Source organism: Corvus brachyrhynchos, unplaced genomic scaffold (assembly GCF_000691975.1).
Source record: "Corvus brachyrhynchos isolate BGI_N302 unplaced genomic scaffold, ASM69197v1 scaffold70, whole genome shotgun sequence".
Classification (NCBI taxonomy): domain Eukaryota; kingdom Metazoa; phylum Chordata; class Aves; order Passeriformes; family Corvidae; genus Corvus; species Corvus brachyrhynchos.
Window position 1 is genome coordinate 9,551,106 of NW_008236217.1, and position 8,505 is coordinate 9,559,610.

Sequence of the window (8,505 nt, forward strand, 5' to 3'; positions counted from 1 at the left end):
CAAAATACATGTCTACGTGCTTTTAGAGTTAGCATTCGTGGACTGGAAAAGGTTACTAAGCCTTCCTGAAAAGAGATATAGATATAGATATAGATATAGATATAAATATAAATATAGATATATACAGACACCGTTTGCTTTTCCCCATCTTTTTACTTTCTGGTATAAGAGCTAACTGTTTTGGAAGGGAACTAATTTCTCCTTCCTGATACAGAACCATTTAAAAGTAGTTACTTTTAAGTAAAAACACGCAAAAATATAAGTAGAATACAAAAGAGAGGCAATGCATGTGCCAATGTGGTGGGCTCTGGTAATTTGTCATGCAAGTGTGATTGTTATTTTCCTTCTCTTTTTCAAGCAGTTGTCTGGTTTTACATGCACAATGTGAGGCCCAGACACATGGTATCTTCCTCCCTGCTGCAGGAGCAGGGCTGCTGCACTGTTTCCAAAATTTGTAGTCAGAACATTCACACTCCTTTTCCTCTCCTATTACAGGTGTGGCTTATCCTGGTCCTGTTCTTGCTACCAGACCTTCTCATTTCAGGTCCAGTATGGGCACTCTTGAACAGCAGCACCTCTTGTGATGGCACTGAGGTTAGTTAGTTCTCACATGCAGAGCACACGAGCACCTCACATGGCAAGTGCTTTAGCTGACAGTATTTGAAAGGCGTGTATTTATATACCCCTACAATGCCGGTTTGATCTCATGTTCTGTTGGGTACATTTCTGCCATGAAACTACCCAGTCCGTGCTTAACTGGGGCTGACCAGCAGAGCAATCAGCCAGGCAAGCAGTAGTCAGTGGATCTTTATAGTAAGTAAAACAGTTCTCGCAGTAAGGTGCTGCTCTGGCCTGTCTTGCTCCCCTACAGCAGAATTCACTGATGTGTTAGTGACGGTCTCTGCCAGGTAACAGTCCTAGTCCTTGGAGGAGCTGAATCTGCCCCTGACAGGTCAGCATGGAGCTCCCTCCTTCATCTCAGTGAAAATAGCATTTTTTTTCCTGAAAAAGTCATGCTCGAGACTTCTCCTGGGTGTCTTGCTGAGAAAAAGTCCAGTTTCCATGCTAGTTGAAAAATTAATCTATGGGGTTTTTTCTGCCAAAAGTACTCTTGCATGCTCTATATAATCCATGTATTTTTAAAATGATCTGGAAAGGATGAAAACCACAGAATTCTTCTTGTCTTTTGAAATTTGTGTTTCAAGGCTTGTAAAGGGTCCATTATCTCTGCACTGAGACTGTCTTAGTGGGTTACAGGTGATGTTAAAACCTGTTAAGCATCAGTAAGGCAGGGCAGCACAGTATGATCTGAAGCTCCATTACAGCTCAGATGGTACTAGTGACCTCTCTGTAGGGTGTTTTCATCTCTGCAAATTGCAAAGCTGCCATCTGGACTCCATTCACCCTCTCTGTAGCAACACTACACAAATACAGATACTTTCAGGCACAAGACTGCTCTGTGATGAAAAAGAGAGTCCTTCTGTCTTGATTCATTTAAAGGACTCCAGGGCACTACTCCAGCTACACAGCAGTATCCTGGAGGTACTGCCTGCAGTCACACACTGTGTGAATACATGGATAAGCTTTCAAAGAAAAAGAGACCTTAGTGGTAACTGAGTGTAGTGGTTTGGTCCAAAATACTCATTACTGTTTATCTGCTGTGAGATAAGAATTAGGAGAAATGCAAAACAGGCACCAAACTTGAAAGAATATAAAGAAGTTTATTAACAGACCTAAAAGAAGAAAAAAAAATTATACCACCTTCAGAACTCTCCTCCTCTCCCCACCTTCCTCCCTTCTCCCACTGACAATGTAAAAAGACAACCCTTAAGATGTTCAGTCTGTTTACCACTTCCATAATAACCTTGTTCAGTCCATTTAGAAAGAGAAGTCTCTTCTTGCTCATGCTATGAAAACATTATCACGATGTTAAAACCTGTTAAGCATCAGTAAGGCAGGGCAGCACAGTATGATCTGAAGCTCCATTACAGCTCAGATGGTACTAGTGACCTCTCTGTAGGGTGTTTTCATCTCTGCAAATTGCAAAGCTGCCATCTGGACTCCATTCACCCTCTCTGTAGCAACACTACACAAATACAGATACTTTCAGGCACAAGACTGCTCTGTGATGAAAAAGAGAGTCCTTCTGTCTTGATTCATTTAAAGGACTCCAGGGCACTACTCCAGCTACACAGCAGTATCCTGGAGGTACTGCCTGCAGTCACACACTGTGTGAATACATGGATAAGCTTTCAAAGAAAAAGAGACCTTAGTGGTAACTGAGATATTCTTAATCTGTGTTGCCTAAGGGTATACTTGCAGCTTTCTCCCCAGCCTCTTTCTTCTGGGTAGAGAATCACAATCTTGAAAACGTGCAGGATTCATGAAGCCAAGAGGAACAGCATAGGGCCACAGTGTCACTTATGTGCACAGCCTGGCTGTCCAGGGAGGACAGCTGAGGGAGAGGGGGTGCTGAGCACTGCTGCAGGTGCTGTCCAAGCAGAAAACCTCCACTCTGCTCTGCCTGCGCCGTGCGTCCTGAAGTCCACATATTGGTGAGTGCCTTCTCTATTCTGGAAAAAGAGCAGACATGCAACAGTGTTGCAGACAACCCAACAGGGGTCCTTGGGGTGCTGCACCGCTGCCAGAAGTGCTTGTGGAAGGATTACAAGTTGTGACCAGGGTGTCTCCATCAGGATAGCCATCAATGCAACAGCAGATCACATCACTGCTTGCCAGCCTGTTTACTGCTCCATGGTCTGAAATTACTCAGACCTGGCCTTGTGAAGCTTCATTTAATTTTCACCTTGTAACACAACATTTTTTTTCTACTACAGAATTATTACCCAGTCACAGTTTTTGTGTTAGGCTTGCACTAAGTATGTCATTCAGTACTACATTTAATGAATATCAGCTACCTTTGAACTAAAGATTTATTTAAATAGGAGGTACAAGAGTACTTTCAAAAATACAAAGAAAATAATTACTTAGAGGGAAACAAGTAGAATTCTGTCACAAACCAAAATAAGTGAGATGTTAAACATCTGAAACAGAGTTCTCTTGCAAATAAACAACATCAAGTGTTTGCTTTATTGCTGTTACATAGAAGGCTTATAACTTAAGCCTCAGTCAGAAGCTCAGCCAGTACAAATGCTGGGCTGCAGCAACTGGATTTCTGGACCTGGAGCAGGCATCTAGGGGAGGCTTAAAACATTTTCCATCTCCTAACCTTCAACACAACTCCTGCTACTCTAACAATTTAAACTAATAGAGCACCTGGCCCTTACTGAGTCTCCATCTTATTGGAAACACATTTGAGTCTGACGGCTGCTTGGGAAGCCAAGAACCACATTCGTCACTGGGGTATCTCATCTGACATCAGTGAGATCAGAATTTGGCTTTAATCCTCCAGAATGCACACGATTTTTACACAGGGACCATGTGAAAATTAACTTTGACTGCTACACTAATTCTACTGTATTTGGAGAAGGACACCGAATGTTTCTCTTTGTTCCAAACTTCTCTTAATAGCATTTTACTTTGCAGCAGCAGATAGGGCTGGGCCTTCACACCACATGCTGTCAGGAATATTGTAGCCTAGAGAATAGCCTGGCTTCCTCTCACTAAAGAACAGAAATTTGTTGTATATTATTTGATTTGTATGCCCTCATTATGTTTTGATTTTGGCTGCTGAATGGAAATAAGAAGACAGAGTATAATTTTGTTTAATGGAAATAAAGTGTATCAAACAAGACTTAATAGAAAAGACAACTGTATATTTGCTAGTTGTTTGAAACTACTTTTTTCTTTATCTAGAGATCTTCCAGAAAATCTTTTTTGTTTTTAAGAACAGCTTTAAATGAAGCAAGAGCTTCTGGTAGAAGACTTTTTATAGTTAGATTTTCCTTTTAGCTGGATTTTGGATGAAAATTGGGTTTCCATTCATAAAATTAAATGATATTTTGTTAAATCTCTATGGTATCAAAGCGTAGGCAATGTACAACTTGTCTTCTACTCTCTGTCAAAAATCTGGTCTTTATGCACCAGAACTTTCAGTCACACACCTCATTTTTAGTACCTGATTCAGATGTATTATGCTTGCACTTTGAAGAGGTGTCTCTGATAATTTAATTTGCAAACTGAACTTGGATCTGAAAATCAAAATCTTCTTAGTGTCTTGAATGCAGCTAATTTGCCACTTTCAAAAATTTAGGCTGGTACTCACAATAAATTAAATAGGAGATTTCTATTTCCAACATGGGCCAAACCCACAAATGCTGGACATCCCTCCTTCTTGCCTGTATTTGTGCATGTGTATGCATGCATATATATGTGTGTGTATATATATATATATAACTTGTGCAAAAACTGCCAAGTTTTTCATACAAAAGCTTCTCTAGCTACTCAACCATTTTTGTTGTTCCTCGAATTGGGAGCAATAATTGCCGGGAGCTCTGAACAAGTTGACTTTTACATAATTATCACAAAATCATCTTTATGGAATATTTTTGTGTGAGAAGCATTGTTTGGAAAGCAGTTCTATAAGTGACAGACTTTTAATTAACCTTTCTTTTCACTGGCCTTTATCAAGAGGAAAAATTAAGGAAAATGAGGACACATTGCTAGACTTGATTATGTTATTTATTGCAGAGTTTTAACAAACATTTTCATAAATGTTTGACTAAGGACACAAAGATTTACATCCTGCAGTCTAACTTGCGTTTGCTCTAATGATCTTATCTATAAATGATTAGCAGGTTTATGGCATAGGAAAAAGTGGAATTTTCTCTGGTTTTCAGCACAAATCATGCCCAGAACATGTTCTTTGGCATCCTGAAAACCAAAATAGAACAAGAATGTGCTTCTTAGTATGAAATACTAATCTAAATTGAAGCATGTTCACCCTCTGGGGGTTCTATTCTGATTTTTAGTGATTACCAAGTATCTTTATAGATGACTGATTTGGTGAGTGTTCTGCCCAACATTCAGCAGTACAAACACTAGAAATATGTAATTGCATAACATTTAAAGATGTGATTTTGCCAATGAGACGCAAACATAAATTGCAAATAAGAAAAAAGACGTTTTTACTTTGTCTTCTAAAGTGTGGAACTTCTTAGGAACCTCCCCCCCCCAACATGTGCTATCCTGCATATGGGGAAACTTAGTCTAGAATAAAGCCAGATGCAATCTAAGCTTGTCTAAATGGTGCAAATCTGGAGTAACCCCCATTGCTGCCTTCTCCAGGTATTTCTTTATTATTTTGGAAATGGAAAACTGAGAGATCTACATGACTGAACAATTGCCTTCAAAGCCCGGGGCATGTAGTTCATTAATGCACTAAACAGAGTGACCACATCTCCCAGCCTGCTTGAAAGAGCCATCCACAGGTATAAAGCCAGAATGTTTTTAAAATGAGCAGATGCAACATTTCACTTTGAGTCAAGAAATGGTACTATTAAAGAAACAGCTGCTACTCAGTTATTAGGAGTTAGACTGCTAGTAGGATCAACAGCCTTAGATCACAACTAATAAGAAAAAGTAAAATTTATGTCTATCTTAGGAGGCCTACTCAGTAAAACAGATGCAAAATATGTTAGGTTCTTATTCACAGATTTGGGATGATGTTTCTCATATCCCTTTTGCTTTTGTGGGCCATTAGCAAAAGCCCTTTTCATGACCTTGGAAACATGAGAGGAGATCCTATATTATGGCATGGAGAAGGGGAGTGATTTCCATACTGTTTTTTAGATACTATGACAAAACATTGTTTTGCATATTGTTAAATTTCAAAAGCAGAGCCCCTTTCTTACCTGAGATGAAGTACATGGTTATCTCAGGGGAATGTACATGACAGTTACTGAGTAAAATCAATGACATAGGACTTAGTAGCTCCTAGATTTATAGATTTTGTAAAATTATGAGATGTATAAATGTTAAGAGGCTACCTAAAATATATTGCAATTTTAGCATTTTACTGTACTTTAATTTGAAAAAAACCTCCAAACAACCTGTTAGTGTCTGTCAGTTTATATCTACAATTGTAGTTGCCCTAAGGTCTTAGAGAAAATAGATTTTTTTCAAAGCTAGGCCAAAAAATATTCTTTATGGCTAGAAATAATGAAAAAAATCAGTATGCATGTATGCAGATGAGAATGCAGATGCCTTTATCTTGCCTAAATTGAGTGGAAAAAGGCCCAAATGAAGAGTGAGATAATTCTGGCATTTTGATGAAAGCTTGCAAAACACAGGCAGATCTGACAGAGGCAATGCCCTCATCAGAAACAACACTGGATGGATAATTGTTAAGAAATGGATACCCAAAAAATTCTGGAAAAGACCAGAGAAGCAAACAAAGAATTGAAATCCTGCCATCTGTATCTGTTTACATACGGATTGAATCTATTCAGTGCCAAAGTAGTTAGGTCCGCATGTTGCAGAGGAGCAGAGGCTACTTTATTTTCATGTCATAACTATTATCTCATTTTAACTCACTGAGAACACCCATCAAGATACTACTTCAGTGCGTAAAATAAAGTACTAACAGCAGGACTTCAGGGTTTGGAGCCTGCAGGCTCTTTGAGTGGTGTGGAGTAACTTTTATAAACAGGAGTCCCCTCACACTCCATTCTGCCACTCTCCCTACCAGCTGTGCCTTTCATTCATGCCACCACCATTTGTTTAAAGCCAGTGGAGATTTAAAGCACAAATTAAGGTTACAGAGGCAGTTGTTTAATCAGAATGCTAAAGAACGTTTCTTTCCCTGTTTCTGCTGGCAAGATCTGCAATAGCATTTCACAATTGTGGTGTATTTCTCATTGCCAAAAAAAAAACTAAACCCGTTGGATTTTGAAGCCCTAGGTAGCACTGGTGCTACCTAATGCCACTTATTTGTAAGTGGCCACGAGAAAAGAAGACAAAAATTAACCTGTAATTAAGCTGTATGAACAGCTGCTAAAATTCAACTTCTGCCTTCAGGAGGTAATTATTTTCAGTTCCTCAGGGAGAGATCATCCCGCTGTCAGGCCTCTTTATTACTCTCATACACCATCCCTAAAGATTCCAGTTACCTGGAGTGTACACCAAGCTTGCTGCAGTGATGCAGTCTGACACCTCCACAAGGTCCTGCTCATCAGGTGCTACTCATTGTGAACGCTGGTTTTTTCAACTTACTTTCTTGGAGTTACTTTATTTAAAATGCTGGGAATAGAATTCTTCTACCAGGCAAAAAAATGTATCTTACTAAACTGAAAAAATGCTGAAAAGGAATTTGCTCCATCTTTCTCCCCTCACAGTATATATACAGAGTATTAATCTTCAGACAGGCAGAGGGTGATAACTGGTGTGAGCAGGCATGCACTACAATCAGCAGTGATTTAATTCCATTCCAGTTCTAACGTTTAAAAACATTATCTCTTCCAAGTATCATTAATCAAGTCCTTGTTTAGGAAATACCAAATTAGTTGCTATTGCTAAAAGGCCATCAATAGATTTTCATATTTCAGAGGAATATTCCACTGCTGTTTTTTGTTCATATTTAAGTTGTTGGCTATTAACTTTTCAGCAAGAATGTTACAAAAGGCTTGTTCAGCACATCTCTATCTTCAAACTTGAGACGGAAGGGAACCATCTGCAGAGCATAAAGTATCCTTGGCACGACCGTGATCTCGCAGGCAGCTGCTCTCCCATCCATGAGAGAGGGAGCTGGTTTCAGTGCCTGTGATTTCCTTCTAAATTATTAGAAGTTAATGTAGTTCATACAAGTGACTGGGGTTGTTCTGGCATGTAAGTAATCTAATTAAGGTTTGATTGCTAACTGAATAATTGTGGTTTACTGAACTGTCTAGTGGGAAAAAATAAATGGTTTCCATGCCAAGAAAGAATGTATAACAATAAGACATGATTCTTCAGTTAGGAACTCTACCTTCAGTTACCCACTGAGGTCAGTGTAGCTTCTTAAGGAGAGGAAGGAAAAATTTGAGCCTGTTTTCTCTCTAATCCTATTTATAGCTAGTATACTTACACTCAGTTCATAGTAATTTTCTTCCATTTCTCATTTTGCAGCTTACTTTTAGTAGGTAATATTACCATGTTTGGACAGATTAGGTACCATGCAAGTTTGCTGCCCATTTTGTGGCTTCCTACATAGTAAGTATCCTTCAATGAGTATCATGTCTTAGCACAGTTGAAGGAAAAATGGATTAAATACAAAGCATGACCATTTGTAAGTGCGGTTCTGCATATGATTAGTAGAAAACTGAAGATTTGAACAATTTTGTTAAGATGAATGAAAGAGGAATGTGAGCAGCTGGTTAACTGCTTCATGAGATGGCTGCTCCATTAAACTCATCTGAAATTGCACTGATTTTCTACAAAAATGTCTGGCACCTGCTTCAAGCTACATTTTTTGTGGCCTGATCACAATGTTCAGAATGCAGTGGTTCACAGATAACATCATATTTTTCTAACTGTACACTCCCATCAAGCTTTAACTTTCAGTCTAAT

The 8,505-nt window shown here is 39.0% G+C and overlaps 1 protein-coding gene and 1 long non-coding RNA gene across 4 annotated transcripts in view; one reads left to right on the forward strand and one right to left on the reverse strand.

Annotated features, from left to right (window-relative positions):
- YIPF4 (Yip1 domain family member 4) overlaps positions 1 to 8,505 on the reverse strand; it is a 95,656-nt gene that overhangs the window by 69,279 nt on the left and 17,872 nt on the right. The gene's annotated exons all lie outside the window — the stretch shown is intronic.
- Positions 1 to 8,505, forward strand: part of LOC108449685 — a 72,161-nt gene that overhangs the window by 55,722 nt on the left and 7,934 nt on the right. For 2 of the 3 annotated variants that reach the window (XR_001865946.1, XR_001865949.1), the window contains one exon: positions 496 to 594. This is a non-coding gene — a long non-coding RNA (uncharacterized LOC108449685). Of the gene's footprint in view, positions 1 to 495; positions 1,587 to 8,505 lie in introns of those variants that run through there. The other variant, XR_001865947.1, reaches the window with a different exon arrangement.